Source organism: Papio anubis, chromosome 12, assembly GCF_008728515.1.
Source record: "Papio anubis isolate 15944 chromosome 12, Panubis1.0, whole genome shotgun sequence".
NCBI lineage: Eukaryota > Metazoa > Chordata > Mammalia > Primates > Cercopithecidae > Papio > Papio anubis.
The window spans coordinates 106254248-106272370 of record NC_044987.1 but is presented as its reverse complement, the minus strand read 5'-3'; the positions used below and the strand labels follow the sequence as shown (position 1 = coordinate 106272370).

At 43.2% G+C, this 18123-nt stretch overlaps 1 long non-coding RNA gene and 1 pseudogene across 1 annotated transcript in view; both read right to left on the bottom strand.

Moving 5' to 3' along the window:
- Positions 1–3638: 3638 nt before the first annotated feature.
- Positions 3639–6368, bottom strand: LOC103877523 (annotated as a pseudogene).
- Positions 6369–9461: 3093 nt separating this feature from the next.
- Positions 9462–18123, bottom strand: part of LOC101026498 — a 47696-nt gene continuing 39034 nt past the window's right edge. Inside the window, exons 2-3 of the long non-coding RNA XR_002517009.2 lie at positions 17415–17500; positions 9462–11248 (exon numbers count right to left, since the gene is read on the bottom strand). This is a non-coding gene — a long non-coding RNA (uncharacterized LOC101026498). The remainder of the gene's footprint in view (positions 11249–17414; positions 17501–18123) is intronic.

Below are 18123 nucleotides of genomic sequence, written 5' to 3'. Positions count from 1 at the left end.
AAATAAGCCAGGCATGGAAAGACAAATATTGCATGTTCTCAATAATATGTGGGAGCTAAAAAAGTGGATCTCATAAAGATAGAGAGTAGACTGGTGGTTACCAGAGGCCAAGAAGGGGATGGGGGAGAAGAAAGTGAAGAGGGGGAGAAGAATAAGGTATTTATTGCCACTGATCTGTGCACTTAAAGATGGTAACGATAGTGAATTATACATCTATATTTTACATCAATTTAAAAAAATTTAAGATTAGTGGTTACCTTGAGAACACATGGACACAAAGAGAGGAACAACACACACCAGGGCCGGTTGCAGGTGTGGAGTGAGGGGAAAGAACTTACAGGACAGGTCAATAGGTGCAGCAAACCACCACGGCACACGTATACCTATGTAACAAACCTGCACGTTCTACACATGTTTCCCGGTTTTGTTTTGTTTTGTTTTAAGAAGAAATAAAGTTAAAAAAAAAAAAAAAGGATCAGTGGTTGCTAGGGTTTAGAGGAGAGAGAGATGAATAGGTGATGAGCACAAAGACATTTTATGGTGGTGAAACTATTCTATATGAAACTATTATGGTAAATATATGCATGTCTTCATAAACTTGCCCAATCCTGTAGAATGTACAACACCAAGAGTAAGCCAGAATGTAAACTATGGACTTTGGGTGAATATGATGTGTCAACGTAGGTCCGTCGATTGTAACAAATGTACCACTCTAGTGGGGGATGTTGATAATGGGAGAGGCTATGCATGTTGCAGACAGGGAGTATATGGGAAATCTCTGTGCCATCCTCTCAATTTTACTTTGTACCTAAAACTGCTCTTTTTAAAAAGTCTTTAAATATGAACAAATAGGAGGTCACTCAGAATGATGTGCAAGTCAAAAAGTCCCATATAGTCTCTGACTAGAAACTGTTGGGTCCAGTAAATGCCTACAGATGGAATCCTGGAATATCACTATGCTTTATAACATTTATATTTAGTGTGTTTTGAGTTCATTTTATTTGAGTGTGTTTTTGCTTTAAAAAGTCATCATACCGGCCTGGCAAAGTGACTCACACCTGTAATCGCAGTACTCTGGGAGCCCGAGGTAGGAGGATCACTTGAGTCCAGGAGTTTGAGACCAGCCTGGGCAACTTAGTGAGACCCCATCTCTACAAAACTAATGAATAAGCAAACAAAAGTAGCCTGCCATGGTGCCATGCACCTGTAGTCCCAGGTACTCAGGAGGCAGAGGTGCAAAGATGGCTTGAGCCTAGGAGTTTGAGGCTGCAATGAGCCAAAATCACACCACTGCACTCTAGCCTGTGTAACAGAAAGTGAGACCCTGACTCTAAAAAAAGAAAAAAGAAAAAAAAGTCATTGTAACAAAAACGGGAATCTGTTTAAAAAGTGAAATAACTTTTCTGGAGCTGTTGTGACAAATTCTCCTTAGCTGAACGGTTGTCATGCAAGATGAGTCTGTTGACCAGCAGCTGAAGAGGGAATCTACAATAGTCAGGGGCAGAGTGGGGAATACAAGGGAAAATAGGTAATGAGAAATGCACAGCACCAAGCTACCAATTATCTGAAAAGGAGGCCCCACCCAACTAAAAAGCAGGGCCCCTTGTGTCCCTGCTTCACAAGGCAGGGAGAACATCACTGGCTCCAGAAAGCTGAGTATGAAACCACAAAACAGTAAATAACATCTTCTGCCCATGAGAGGCCTCTCTGTCAGCCACACTTGGCTGTTAAATTTAACCCACCTGTGACCGTATCCTGTGGCCCTAATCCCACCCAGTTATCTATCAAATGCAAACTGTCAGTCATCAGGAAGACCAGATAAGAAAGTGTGAACAACAGTGGAATTCTGTGTCCACTGGAATTAACAGCATTGCATAAGACACAACAAGCTGCATTACTGTTTTAAAGTCAAATCCCAGAAATGAGACCTCTGCTAGCCTGCATCGTGCCTTTGGGTAATTTTGAGAAAGGTGCTCAGCCTGGGAAAGTTCACTCAGATGTAGCACCGAGACCAGATTCAGGACTTAACAAATGAAGCAAACCTTCCATTTCAGCCCTCGTTCACCTCTTATTAGTCTGAGTGTTTTTATGCAGTGCACAGAATACACATCTCTATGCAGCAGCCCCAGCAGAAAACTATACAATGGAAGAATGGAAAACCCAGTCTGCAGACTACTTATTTCAAGGAACATTCAACAGTCACTTATATTTAAATTCCAACACACAGAGGATTCTGGAGTCAAGAGATCAGGATCATATACATGGTGAAACCCTAACGGAATGTATAATCCTGAGCAAATCACTTCTCTTCTTTGTCTGACCTCAATTTTCTCACCTGCAAATAGAGGAAACTGAACTTGCTGACCTCTTCTGAAGATACTTCCAGCTCCGGTCTTCAGGTCTCTCAGATGAACTGGCACAAAAATGTGGAGGGTACCATTGTTTGCAATGACAGCAGTTTTTTAACAGGATAAAGAAATAAATCGGCCGGGCGCGGTGGCTCAAGCCTGTAATCCCAGCACTTTGGGAGGCCGAGACGGGCGGATCACGAGGTCAGGAGATTGAGACCATCCTGGCTAACATGGTGAAACCCCATCTCTACTAAAAAATACAAAAAACTAGCCGGGCGAGGTGGCGGGCACCTGTAGTCCCAGCTACTCGGGAGGCTGAGGCAGGAGAATGGCATAAACCCGGGAGGCGGAGCTTGCAGTGAGCTGAGATCCGGCCACTGTACTCCAGCCTGGGCGACAGAGCGAGACTCCGTCTCAAAAAAAAAAAAAAAGAAAAAGAAAAAATTCCTCACCACCACCCAGATGTTCATCAATAACGGATGGAAGTAAGTAATAGTACATTTATGCACTGTAATAATTTGTAATACTTTTTAAATAAACCATTTAAATCTACAGTTAATGATGTAGAGCAACGCCTGATATGTAGTGTTAATTTTTTTAAAAAACAAGCTGTAGAAATATATAAAGAATATGATTTAAACACACAAACATACACACACGCACACACACGCTTATTTTTTATTTACAATGATCGTGTAGGGTAAACACAAGAAACAATTCACAGTTGTTACTTTTAAAGGGTATGATGGAGGGGGGAGGGGCAAGAAGGGAGTCTGTCACTTTTATTTTACATCCTCTGTGGCCCTTTATTTTAGGTTTATCTAAATTTATCTTAAAAATCATAAAACGTTTCTTACAAAAGAGGCTTACACTCTGCACCCTGCTGTGAACAGATGCCAGGGACATGGTGGCCCACTGCTACTTCTCCTCCCTGTCTCACCCCTCAAATGTTACATTGGCTGCAAAGTAAGGTGTTCACAAAAATTACATGGGGGAACATTTTTTAAAACCAGGGAACATTTTTTTTAACCAGTAACAATGAACACAAAATAAAGTCCACTCATTCTACTGCTGTTTCAAAATTTCCACATTAGTTTTTACAAGCCCTTCCCTACACCCCCAACCCTGTTTGTGAGGAACTAAAACATTGTATCTGGTGAACAGCAAAGGTTTCACCACACCTCAAATGCTAACACCTGTGAAGCAGAGGCATGATGGCTTTTTAAACAGAAGCAGGTTAAAAAAAAAAAATGATGCAGGACTCCTTCAGTCCTTCACTAGTATTAGTTAAAACTTTCCAGAAAACTGTTTCATACTGTCTGCAGCAAATACTGTGCATTCTATATCTCGTCCTATGTTCTTAAATGATAATAATCTAATATTCACCTCCTTCCACAGGTTCATCAATTTTAATTGAAGCTCCAACTCATGATGGATTTGTTTGATTCACTGACCACCTTTGCCAATAATAGATCCAACCAAATCTTTGGGAATAGTTCCTTGTGTAGTAATAATAGGTCCACGATATGAGCCACAATCCCCTGCATAGGAATAACTATATCTGGAGCCACTCTGTGGCTCCTAAACCATGTGCCATTCTGATGCACTCCATGTATCTATTGCAGAGTCCCAAGTTTCATCAGCACTGAAGCCAGCCATGCCATGTAACCATCTCCAGGTCCTCCTCTTCTGTCATAGGCCCTTATGTCTCCTACCCTCAGTGGTGGTAGTGAAGAAAGATGAAGATTCTCAGCTTTGCTACCACCCCAGGCACCTTGTCCAAAAGAAGGAGGAGGTGGTCCTCAACAAGGACTCATGTCATAATAATCTCTTCTAGATAGTGGCAGGGAATGCCCACACTGACTGGTAGACATTCTGTCCAAAGCACCTCTTCCCTGCCTGGGAAACCCCACCAGGCATCTAAGGTGGCCATCAGACATCATTGTAAAACCACCATAATGTAATGATGTTACATCATGTAATATAATAGGTTACACCATGAAAATTGGGATTATAAGGCTGTGCACGTCCTCTGTAGGAGACTCAGACATAAGATCAAGGATGATTTTATGCACTCTACAACTCCATAGCTTTTCTCCAATAAGAACAACTCTGTCAGTGGAATGAGGACAGCATTCCTGGAAAAGCTTGATTGTTGTTTGAGTGTTCTCCTGAAGCTCTTTGATTTTAGCATCTTTGACCTCAATAATTCCTCCTGCCAGACTCTGATGAGTCAACAGCCTCAACTCACAATCAAAGTTGCTTCCTTTATAATGGTGGTACTCTTCCAAGGTAGGGATGATTTTCTTCCGAATTTCTCCAATGGTGTCAATATCAGCACTGATACTCAGCATGCACTTGGGGCCACTGCCCTCTGGGGCTAGAACCCCGGCACTGTAGTCTGTACAGAAAGCCTTAATATTCTTACCTCCCTTTCCAATCACTGTCCAAGCATTCTTGCTCTGAAACACAACACATAATTCAGCCATCAGTGTTTCTAGATCTTTTAAATGCTTGTCCCTCTTCCATATCTTCTGCAAGGCATTTACCAAATTCACCATTGGTTTCAGTGTTAGGGAAGGTTTCCTCTAGCTGTTCAGTTTCCATTTCTTAAATCGGCGTGAAATGGACGCATCAATCTATAGGCATGTGGGACAAACGCGGGACACAGGCAAGATGCCGAGGTCGGTGCAACAGAGAAACAGGATAATGACTCCTCTGTGGCTTTCTGAATTTTATCATAAGCATTAATCACATTGGGAATAAAAGGAGACAATAAAATGTTTTAAGTTAGGTAGTCAACAATTAAGATCAAAACATACAGGAGGGATTGCTAACTCTGAAAACTTTGTTCCGTTATTTAGATATTTGCTTATTCCAGGGTCTGCAGCATTGCCAGAAGCACATCCAGTGGGGTCATTTTTATGACTCAGTTTCCTAAAATGCTCTCGCCTCCAGGTTCCAGCTCAGTGCCATCCTCCTCACCTTCTCCCTGTGGAAGATGAGGCACCTCACGGTATCCTGATTTTCCCTCTCTTTGAAATAGCTTGAGGGTTTCTCCAAAATAACGGCTCTTTCTTCTAGATATTAATTAAGAAGGTCAGTTGAAGTTTCACTTAGAATCATAAGGTCCAAACTGAAAAGCCTAACTTCTCTAACTCCACAGACAGCAATAAAATCCTCTCTGCGGAGACTTAATATAAGCAAAGAAAATTCATCTGGAAAGGTGAGGCCCGTCAGTCAGCAGGAAGCTACAAATCCCGCAGCTGGTACAACTCGGTTATTGACCTCCACTGTAATCGTATCTGTTTTCTGTTGAGAATGAACTAAATTCCATCAGGCTGGGCTCTCAGGGTCTCTGTTCTCAGTTCAGGATGCAGTGACCTGTGCTGATGTCTCCTAGGGTAAATCTATTTTTTAATCATCTCCTCTATCCTGCTTTCCCTATCTCCTAAATGGGAGATGCCTATCCTTAGCACTGCTGCTTTTAGAATTGAGAAGAAATCAATCAGGAATGACCAAAACACAATGTGTCTGTAAAATACAACAAAATAATCACAGCTATTACAATGTTTAAAATCCACCAGGGCCTTCAAATCACTTGGGAAAGCATTTTATATGTGAATATAAATTATACCATCTGCTGCTCTCTCCTAATGTTTAAATCAGATCACTGCCAATCCAAGCATCAAAGAAAGAAGAAAACTGAGTCCATTTTTTTTGTTTTCTCATACCTTTGAGCCTCTTCACCTCATTGCACCTCCCTTTGTCCTTCTAAGATGTAGGTTTTCCCCAAGGATATTCAGTGAGATCAAATTCACAAGTGATTGGCTTTAAAAAAAAGTAAATGTATAACGTCCAACACAGACACCCACACAAACTAATCCTTGAAAGCACCCTCCCAATGTTGAAAAGAATGGGATTTGGATTGAAAAGAATGAGATTTGGGGGGGGAAAAAAAAGAATTTTTGAAAAGCAACCAAACTAGACTGGGCTCAGTGGCTCATGCCTGTAATCCCAGAACTTTGGGAGGTCGAGGCGGGTGGGTCACGTGAGGGTGGGAGTTGAGACCAGCCTGGCCAACATGGTGAAAACTCGTCTCTACTAAAAAAATACAAAAATTAGCCAGGCATGGTGGTGCACGCCTGTAGTCCGAGCTACTTGGGAGGCTGAGGCTGGAGGATCACTTGAACCTGGGAGGAAGAGGTTGCAGTGAGCTGAGATTGTGCCACTGCACTCCAGCCTGGGTGACAGAGTAAGACCCTGTCTCAATAAATAAGTAAATAAATAAATAAATAAAGTCCTGGTCCTCAGAGGGCTCACCAACTGTAAGAGATGCTTTCCTTACCATTTGACCCAGCCATCCCATTACTGGGTATATACCCAGAGGATTATAAATCATGCTGCTATAAAGACACATGCACGCGTATATTTATTGCAAAACTATTCACAATAGCAAAGACTTGGAACCAACTCAAATGTCCATCAATGACAGACTGGATTAAGAAAATGTGGCACATATACACCATGGAATACTATGCAGCCATAAAAAACAATGAGTTCATGTCCTTTGTAGGGACATGGATGCAGCTGGAAACCATCATTCTCAGCAAACTATCACAAGAACAGAAAACCAAATACCACATGTTCTCACTCATAGGTGGGAATTGAACAATGAGATCACTTGGACACAGGAAGGGGAACATCACACACCGGGGCCTGTCGAGGGGTGGAGGGAGAGGGGAGGGATAGCATTAGAAGCTGTACCTAATGTAAATGACGAGTTAATGGGTGCAGCACACCAACATGGCACATATGTACATATGTAACAAACCTGCACGTTGTGCACATGTACCCTAGAACTTAAAGTATAATAAAAAATAAAAAATAAAGAGATGCTTTCCTCTCAATTCCTTTCTTGCTCAGGGAAATACTAAGATACACCTAGACTGGGGATGTTAACACCTCATCGGCTTCCAGGTCACAAACACAGTGAATCACGCACACAAGGGAGGATCAGAAAGCAAGAAAAGATTTCCTGAGGAATACGGAGGCCAACCCTAAAATGCAAAACCACATTACACCAATTATTCCTGATCCAGGCTGAGGTGTCTGGGTACAGTGGATAATTAGAGGCCGCCCCAGTCTTTGCACCGACATGACTGGTGCTATTTAATGTAATTGCATTACAGTAAAATGATGAGTTTTCCCATAATTGGTAGTTACAACATAATTGTGTCTACACAGAATATTAACACCCTAATTGCTGGAGCCTTCCATTCATGTCAATGAATGTTTCCATTCTCTCTGGGCCGTAAAGTGAGAGAATTGGAATTTTCTGGTATAGCCCCTCACATTCATCCTCTTTTGTTCATACATCGATCCCCTTAGATCTTTTAAGGAATCCCACTTTTACCCCTCAAGGACACAATTTCTTTTTCTCCTCTTACTTTCCACCTTCCTTCCCTGGTAAAACGAGCTCTGCCAACCAGAAAGCATGGGACAGATTCATTTCATTGACAAGTACAGTATTCTAGTGAGTGCTAGGCTCAGAGAAAGGCAGGTCTGTGCACATCCTGGCTTGCCTGCTTTATTTCTATGTGACCTTGGCAAGTTGCTTAACCTTGCCAAGTCTTAGTTTCCTTATTTGTAAAGTGAAGATTATACTATCCACTTCATGGTGCTAATGTAGCATGTAAAATAAGCACTTAAGGCCAGACGCAGTGGCCCACGCCTGCAACCCCACCACTTAGAGAGGCCACGGTGGGAGGATCACTTGAGCCCAGGAGTTTGAGATCAACCTGGGTAACATGGTGAAACCCCATCTCTACAAAATATATATTTTTAAATTATCCATGCATGGTGGCACACACCTGCAGTCTCAGCTACTCAAGAGGCTGAGACAGAAAGAACTCTTAGGCATGGGAATTCAAGGTTGCAGTGAGCTATGATCATGCCACTGTGCTCCAGCCTGGGTGACAGCAAGGCCCTGTCTCTATAAATAAATAAAATAGGGATTTAAGTAATGTTCATTGAATCTGAGAGGATCTTACTAATAAAAATTATAGGATATTGTCCCAGGGTTATTTCTATTTTTAAGGGGAATATGGATACTTTGAATTAAATCAACCAACGTCATTATTCAACAGGTAGGTAAAGTATTTAAGGAAGTAGAAGAGGTTCTTCCAAAATTCATTGTCATACATAATAATGTCTGGCCACTTAAGACACAGAATAGCATGATGATTTAATGCAATACCCAAAATCCAGATGGCCCAGGTCTAGATCCCAGTCTGCCACTTTTGATCTATGTGGCATTGGGCCAGCAAATTTACCTATCTGTGTTATCATCTCCATCTACAAAAGCAAAATGTTGTTAATTGTACTAAACTCCCAGAGTTGTTATGAGGATCAAGTAAGTTGAAATATGTAAAGCCAGCTCCTCCTACCACCCCCAGCCAACCAAACACTTTCTAAGGATGGAGACTATGTATGTGTCATTAAGTCCTCTTCAATGGTAGGAGCTGTAAGGCGTAAAACTTAGCACTGTTGATAGTAATTATTCCCCTCCATATGAAAAATAGAACAAAAGGAAAAAGAGAAAAACAGCAGTCTTCAGTGAGAAAGAATGCAGGAGACACAGTGGAAAACAAAGAAAGAGCTGGTGATATTCCAGAGCTTGTTCTAGTTTGTCCTGCATCCCAGATTTCTATAATTTAGTTATCCAACCTCCCTTAGAGTCTATGAGTGGATAAATTCTCCTTTCTGACAAATTGTAATTTCATATCTTGCAACCAAAAGAGTTCTGACTGATATGCCCCTAAATTTTGGGGAGCAACATACTGACATCCTTGAAAACTGTAAGTAGGCCGAGCGTGGTGGCTCATGCCTGTAATCCCAGCACTTTGGGAGGCCAAGGCAGGTGGATCACCTGAGGTCAGGAGTTGGAGACCAGCCTGGCTAACATAGTGAAACCCCGTCTCTACTAAAAATACAAAAATTAGCTGGGCGTGGTGGCAGGTGCCTGTAATCCCAGCTACTTGGGAGGCTGAGGTGAGAGAATCGCTTGAACCTGGGAGTCGGAGGTTGCAGTGAGCCCAGATTGTACCATTGTACTCCAGTCTGGGAAACAAGAGTGAAACGCCATCCCAAAACAAAAGAAAAATGTTAGTAGATGAGCATTGACATCTTCACCAAAAACCTTCTCAACTGCTTTTACAACAGGAGAAAAGAGAAGGGCTGTGTGTATAGTGAATATCGCAGGGAACAGGAACAGTCCTCCCAGGCTTTGAGCTAGACACCTTTCTCTACCACTCCCTTGTTAGACACTTGAGCAGGTCATTTAGCTGCTTTAAATCAGAATTTCCACATTTTTTTAAAATAAAAGGATTGGATTACAAGACCTCTAGGACCCCTTCAAGGCTGAAAATCCCAGCTTTCAATTTCATTTCTCAAAGTCAATTAATTGCATCTGAGCCGTCAAGATTCATTGGTATTTGTCTAGTAGGAGTTTGTTTTCAAAACTCCTTCCCATTCTCCTTTTTTTTTTCAGTCTGGAAGCTTGTGTTAGCATTTGAGCCAGTCTCATCGTTTCTTCAATTAAATCCAACACTTCTTGGAAATTGGCTGGAAGGCTACAGCCTGGATGGCAGAGAAGGGATTAACAAGAGTCCCTCATTAGCACGATACGGCTAATGAAGAAACAGTGTGTGGTGATCGCTTCTCTGGAGAGGAGTTTAACCTTGGGAAGGATTTCACTAGCGGCAGCTGAGGACACTGATGCCTTTGAGAAGGGGTTGCAGAAATTAGCCTAGGGTTGCACTCACCAAGAGAGAGAGAGCCTTAAGTAAAGGCACTTGGAATTTGTTCAGGCCAATCTGTAGGGAGCAGATGTCGCCAGGAGCTTAGGGCTGGGATGTGAGCCAAGGTCGAAGAAGAAGTCAGGAAAACCCTAGTGACAGATCAGTGGCGCCAGCGGCCATGCCTGTGATAGAATGAAATGCTGGCTTCCAACGTTTGCAGCCAGCTTTGCTGTATCTGAGAAGAGTTGGAAGGAAGACGAAAAGATGAAACACGCCTGCCAAGCAGATAGCAGTCTTGCCTGCCACGTCTGAAATGGCATGTTTAATCACAGTGGCACACTTTCTCTTGCCTACTAATGACAGAAGGAAGTTCCTAATGAAGTTATTGCTCTGCTGACTGAATTAATGATTTCCAGTTACAGGGCTTGTAAACACGCCATGTTACGCGTGCACGTGTTAATTGAGGCTGCACTTTAGAGACACTGACTCCACAGATAACTCATCACAGATAGCAAAGTACCAGAGAAAGCAGGGCTAACCAAGGGGAACGGGCTGTGGTTGCTTGGAACACTCAGGGCCTGATGAGTATTTGTGAATTAGGGAAAGGGGAAAGGGAGAGAAGAGGATGACACCTACCTAAAGATGAGAAAGAGGGCACCAGAGAACAGATAAAGCCATCCGTATCCCTGACCTGTGCCTCTGCTATCCCCTATATCCAACTTCATACCCCACTCCTACAGCACTCATTCTTCCCACCTTCAAGCCTACTCATCTCAAATCCCAAATTTAGACGTTGCACTGAATATTTTTGCCCGATGGTGAGCCTCATAATATGGCCAAATATGCTGGAGAAAGAAAGAGAAAAAAAATTTGTTTTTTTCTTTTCCAAATGTGTTTTTTAAAGCCATCAGAAGGGCATACATCTTTTAAGGTGACAAGCTCACCTGTGACCTCACGGGGTCCACAGCAAGGAGGACACACAGAAGCCAATCTCGGAGACCACAGGCTGCGTCCCACTTCCTGTGGCTGCCGCTGTTGCCATCTGCATCTGAGTCAGTCGGGGACTGAGAGTACAGCAGGCCGGCGAGCGAGAGGCTGCCAAATTACAGAGCAAGGAGCACTTAGGGTGGTGGGAGGGGGAGGAAAGGAGGAAGCTAACTAATAGCTTGCAAACGTGTCTTCTAAAAAGCGTGTTAACCAAACAAGCTGCCATCCCTTAATCCCTCCCACTCCTGCCTGAATGTACACTAATTGAAAATTAAGTTTTCAATTTGAAGCCATTTTCTAATTCTGTCTCATTCAGGAGCAGTTAGAGTCCCGGTGTTTTGCTGAATTCCCAACGTGCTTTTCATGAGCTCCCTCAGAAAGCCGACAAAAGAGTCTTGTCAACATGTTCCTGACAGCAGCAGGAAAAAAGGTTTGTGTAGAAGGAGAGGGTCATCTTGGGAGTCAAAGAAAGCAAGGCCAGACCAGGCTAAAGATCCTGCAGATCTTGAATGAATGTAGAAGACATTTATTTCCTCCTTCCTTTTCCCATCTCCTCTTTCCCCAGTTGAACCGTAGTTACAGCCTGGTCAGGAGGGAATCCTCTCACTTGTCACTGTCCTGTGCCCAGTGCATTTGGAAAGCCTCACCAATGACACCAGAAGCTCCTTGTGGGCAGGCACTCTGTCTTCTACAGACAGGCTTTGATTTCCAGGGGTGACTACAGTGAATGAACTTACTTGAAAGGAAAACGTCATAGAAAATAGAGAAAACCAGATTTACTGGGGCTCTATATTAAAACCTGAAGTGGGCTGGGCATGGTGGCTCACGCCTGTAACCCTAGCACTTTGGGAGGCCAAGATGGGCGGATTCCTTGAGGCCAGGAGTTCGAGACCAGCCTGGGCATCAAAGTAAGACCCCCATCTAGAAAAAAGAAAAGAAAACAAGAAAACAAAGAGAGAGAGAGAGAGAAGGAAAAAAGAAGGAAGAAAGGAGGAAGGGAGGGAGGGAGGAGGAAAAGGAGGGAGGGAGGGAGGAAGGAAAGATCAATCCAAGCATGGTGCTCCCAGCTGCTTGGGAGGCCCGAACATGGGAGGTCAAGGCTGGAGAGAGCCGTGATCGTGCCACTGCACTCCAGCCTGGGTGACAGTAAGACCTTGTCTCAAAAATAGTAATAAAATATAAAATTTAAAAAAAAAAACCAGAAGTGAAAATTTATAAAAATTGATTTATTTTAAACTTATAAATAACAAGTTGTAGGTCATTACTATTCCAGAATAAAGAATAAATCATGCATTGATTCCTTTGGCATAATTTCTCACAAAATTGTATGATTGCACAATAGGGCATTCTTTATTTCATATTTAACATTCTCAGTGAGAGCAAATAAGAGAGTCATTTTTGAAAAATATTTAAAGGCTTCCTCATTTTGCCCAAGAGACTCCCTTAAGCTTTTGATATTCTAATTATTTTCTCTCAAAGAAGTTCAGGCATCCTCATCCTTATCTGCTTCTATTTATAAGGGTTCTTCTGATTCCTGTTTTACCAATGTTTCAGACTGTCCTCCAATATCAATTCCCTTAACTTCATGAAATCCTACATCTTTTGCAATATTTTCAGTTTCACTTTGCAATTGATTGCAATTGAATTTGCATTGCATTTGTTAGACATTCACCTTTCATCAATCATCAAGAGCCTGACACCCACTCACAAAGACCCTGGGTCATGGAAGGGGATAGAGGCTAGGGCTGATCAGGGAAGGATGTATGCCAGAGAATTGTTGGAAATGGTGAGTTCGTTAGTGGGTATTGTCATTTGCAAAGCTTTTCCTATGCAACTTCATAGAACCCCTGTGATTTGTTGAGTAACTCAGATATCTGTCACAGGTTGCTACCAAGTCATGATTTTGAAATAATCTAATTCTAATTAATGGGTTCCTGGGAAGGGGAAAGAAGGACACTTTGTTTGGGAATTTAATTAATGAAGTATTTCCAAACATCATGATAAATTATGACAAATGACATGACCACTACCCCCTTCTTAATATTTGTGATGAACAAGAATCTCATATGGTTTGATTTAAATGTAGGCCTGAAAAGGTAAATCTTAGTATGGATTGGAATTTGGGTGGCATAAACTTGAGTGAACGTTAGAGAAATGAATCTCAGGAACAGAAAGAAATGGGCAAATAATATGCATGAATTTGCCCGGGGCTTGGGGAATGGAGGAGAAGGAGTGCGGTAGGTTAAAGTAAGGAAGCATCGGATGGCAAATAGAAGTAAAACAATTTGAGGAAACTTTAAGCCCAAGATGGAGAAGAAAAGGGAAGGACAGATTCAAGGAGTGAAAACGTCAATTCTTATTTCTGGGAAGGGCCTAGAACACCAGCTATCAGAAGTGCTATTCGCTAGACAAAATCAATGGCTCATGGTTTCGGGGCTTTTAGAGAACGTAGTTTCAACAAAGAACTTGAGTAGTTACACTTGGTTCTCCCCCAGATGACTGTGATTCAAAGTCTGGCTCAGCTGTGTGGCCACAGGAAGTAACCTAACTTCTCTGAGCTTCTGCTCCTCACTAATAAAACAGGGATGTCACTCTTTATTTCAGGTATTGTTGAAGGTTAAAACTGATGTCTTTGTTATTATTACATATACTATAGACAATTTGGCACATACTAGTCATTTGCTAAGAGGCAGTTATGATGATGATGATGATGAAGATGATGATTGATGATGATGATTATGATGATTGATGATGATGATGATGATGATGATGATGACAGGGACAGGGCTAAGGTGTAGCAAGCCAACCTGAGTTCAGATAGGGTGGAACTGTGTTAGGCTGAGCCAACAACATTTACTAATCCCAGATGCTGTCATAAAGCAGACATTGTCCTCCATACAAATGACTAAGGAGCAAACACTAAAAAGTGGGCTGCCAAAGTGAAGTGCAGATGAACCTCTAGCAGTCAGAAGCTAAGGGAAAAGGAAGAGAAATGCTTCAGGCCTGCACACACTCTCAAGGGTGGCCAGTGGTGATGAAGGGACAGCTTCCCCTGGATGTGCCTGGACCGTCTCAGCCCAGGAACCAGTCAATGTGTACAGGGAAAACTTTTCATTCTTGGCATTGTAAGATAAATGGCAGAAAATATATATATATATATATATAATTGCAGTACCAAATCATGGGGAAGGCAGGGAGACTGGGAGGTAAATTCCTGGCTCCCTGATATGGTTTGGCTGTGTCCCTACACAAATTTCATCTTGAACTGTAGTTCCCATAATCCTCACGTGTCACGGGAGTGACCCAGTGGGAGGTAATTTAATCATGGGGGCAGTTACCTCCATGCTGTTCTCTGATAGTGAGTGAGTTCTCATGAGATCTGATGGTTTTATAAGGGGCTTTGCCCCCTTTTGCTCATTCTTCTTCTCCTTGCTGCCACCATGCGAAGAAGGACATTTGCTTCCCCTTCTGCCATGACTGTAAGTTTCCTGAGGCCTCCCAGCCATGTTGAACTGTGAGTCAATTAAACCTCTTTTCTTTATAAATGACCCAGTCTCAGGTATGTCTTTATTAGCAGAGTGAGAACAGACTAATACACTCCCTGAACATGTTCATGGTAACAGCAATCTAATACTTTCATCCAGGGCACTTGGCTCAGGTCGGATGCCCTGGAAGTAGAGCCTGAGGCAGGAATTCAGATGCACTTCACTTATTGAGGCTGTGCTCTCAGGAGAGCTCAAGCAAGGAGAAAGAGCTAAGCAAGGATGTGGTCCCAGATAAAGTCCAGCCTTGGCCAGTACACCAGGGAGGGGAGATCAACCTCCCAGGCATCTCCAACAGGGTGGCTCCCATGGGCCACCCTTTCCAAAGAAGATCACTGGTGTGAGTTATCAGCCATGTCTAGGAATGGGTGCACCAGCTGGTAAAGGGATTTGGAAGGGGCATAAGCAATTTCTAATCTAACGCTGTTTTAGATGCTTTATCTATATTAATTCATGACGCTCTTCTGAGGTTCTCCTTTGATTTACAGAGGAAGAAGCTGAAGCCCAGATACTCCAAGTAACTTGCTCTAAGTCATTCAGTGACAGAGCCAGGATTTGTACTGCAACACTCTGGCTCCAGAACCCACACACCAGGCCACATTTATTTGTGGGAGATACCTCCCACAATATCTCAAAAGATATGCTCCCACAATATCTCTTTTGAGATATTGTTATGGAGCAAAGCATGGTGGCTCTTGCCTGTAATCCCAGCACTTTGGGAGGCACAAGGCAGAAGAATTGCTTGAGGCCGGGAGTTGAGAGATACTGTTATGAGTTGAATGGTGTCTCCCACAAATAAATGTTGAAGTCTTAATGCCAAGTACCTCAGAATGTGACCAATTGTATTTAGAAATAGGTTGTAATTAACTAAGTTAAGATGAGGTCATACTAGAACAGGGTGGGCCCTTATACCAACATGCCTGGTATCCTTCCCTGTAAGAAGAAAAAGCACCCCTGGGCCCTGCATCAGGAGGTTCCTGAGGCTGTTGTCACCAAAGGGCCAGTGCTGGGTTTCAGTTGGCGTGGGAGGAGGCTGCTCTTCTGAACAAATAAAGGAGCAGGGTTTTTACAAACAGGGTCCAAGTGGCGTAGAGAGTGGTGTGTGCAGGATGGCGGCTTCCCACAAGTCCATGTGGCACCCACCTAGGTGCAGGGTGGGGGCCACAGGAGGAGGGAGAGCAGAGCAGGACTGAGCCAGTGAGCAAAGGCCTGGGAGTAGAAAGCAAAGAGAGGAGGAAAGAGGGTGAAAAGAAATGCAGTGTCCAGGGAGAAGCCCAAAGGCAGGCCGGCGGAAAAGATCAGAAATCACGGTAGAGGTGGAGTCAAGCTGAGAGGAAAGGTAGCCTGGGGCAGGGAGGCAGGAAAGTGTAAGCCCAGGGAAGGGCAGTGGGGATGAGAGCAATGAGAACCATGAGGAAGCCCGGGGAGAAGAATAGAAAGCAGAGAAACCCACAGGAGAGAAAAGGGTTGAGGAAATGGGAGGGAGGTGAGTGCATGGCACTGCCACCTTCTGCCACAGGTACACTGGTGACTGCTTCCATATAGAGGTCACATGTCGCAAAGGGCACACCGAGACCGTGGTGATCCAGGTGAAGGAAGTGGGGCTATCACAGACTTCAGAACTGTCCTGTAGCTATGACCCTGGTATGGATTATAACGTACACATGGATTGTGTAACCTTTCTATGTAAGTAAAATGCACACAGACAGTCCTTGACTTATGATGCTTCGACTTAAGACTTCTCAACTCTGAGATGGGTCTTTTGGGAGGTAAGCCCACTGTAGGTAGAGGAGCTCCTTATAAATCATGATAGGGTTATGATTTCTACTGAGAGCACCTTGCTCCAGCACTGCCGTAACATGGCAAAAGCATAAACGGAACAGTTGAAAGTTGGGGACCATCTGCTGTGTTAGCAGCATTAGGTGCATTTTTGACACATGATAGTTTTGACTGATGATGGATTTATTAGGACATAGTCCATTGTAAGTTGAGGAGCATATATATAAGAATAAAACAGAAGAGTCACAGCTGTTTCCCTTGCCACAGTGACAGTGCAAAGCCTAGTGATGGGTCCTCACGTGAGGATCTTTGTTGCGCCATCAGTGTGCCAAGAATGACCCACCTCTGGGCCTTGTGGGACTCTCCCATGTCAGGACCACCTGCTCATCACAGCCTCCTCAGGCACCTAACCTGCAACGGGTCTGCACTACCTGAGGGGAGAAATCGCCCCTATTTGTCCCACGGGCTTGCCATTTACCTAAAATGAACAACTACCAAAAGTGAGCATCATGCCACTTAGGAAAATGAGGTTATAACCAGAGACATGCAGACAGCGCTGACACAAAGTGGCTCCCAGAACAGGCCTTGGGAAGAGCTGGAAACGCTCTGGTCCTAGTTCTTGGAGTGACATTTGACTGTTGAAACTCTGTACTTCTTTCTGTTTGTTTTCAATTTTATTTTATTTCAGTAGTTTTGGGGGAACAGGTGCTTTTGGGTTACATGGATAAGTTCTTTGGTGGTGACTTCTGAGATTTTGGTGCACCTATCACCAGAGCAGTGTACACTGTACCCACTGTGTAGTCAGTCTTATTCTTCACCCCCCTCCCTCCTTTCCCCTGAGTCCCCAAAGTCCATTATATCATTCTTACACCTTTGCATCCTCATAGCTTAACTCCCACTTGTAAGTGAGAACATACGATACTTGGTTTCCATTCCTGAGTTACTTGACTTACAACAATTGTCTCCAACTCCATCCAGGTTGCCGCAAATGCTAATATTTCATTCCTTATGATGGCTCCAAACTCTGTAATTCTGTTACCTGGATAAAAAATGAAAAGTATATTGAAAACAAGGTCCACCCTATTCTAGTATGACCTCATCTTAACTTACCTAATTACAACCTATTTTTGTACCATTTGGGTTGAGGTAGAGAGAAAAAAAAGAGAGAGAGAGAGAAAACACAGACACATAAGGGACAAACACCACATGAAGATGGAAGCAAAGGCTGGAGTTAAGGCAGCTGCAAGCCAAGGAACGCCAAAGACTACCAGAAAACCACTGGAAGCCAGGAAGAGACAAGGAAGGATTTCTCCCCTACAGGTTTCAGAAGAATGGCCCTGCTGATGCTTTGATTTCAGACTTCTCCAGTTCCACCAGAACTAGAGACAATAAATTTCTATTGTTTTCAGTCACCCTTCTTGTGGCACTTGGTGATAGCTGCCCTAGAAAACTAATATAGGTAGTAGGAGAAGGGAATAAACACTGGGGAAGAAACAAGCCTGCTGTAACTACTAATTTAAAGATCAAACTAATGATGTACTCAAAAGTACATTATAATCGTGGGCAAGTGTTTCAAAAGGACATATGCATGAGGAATTCAAACAACTCTCAGGAAGACTTTAAGCTGCGGTGTTTAAGCTCTCAGGCTCAGGGTCATACTGC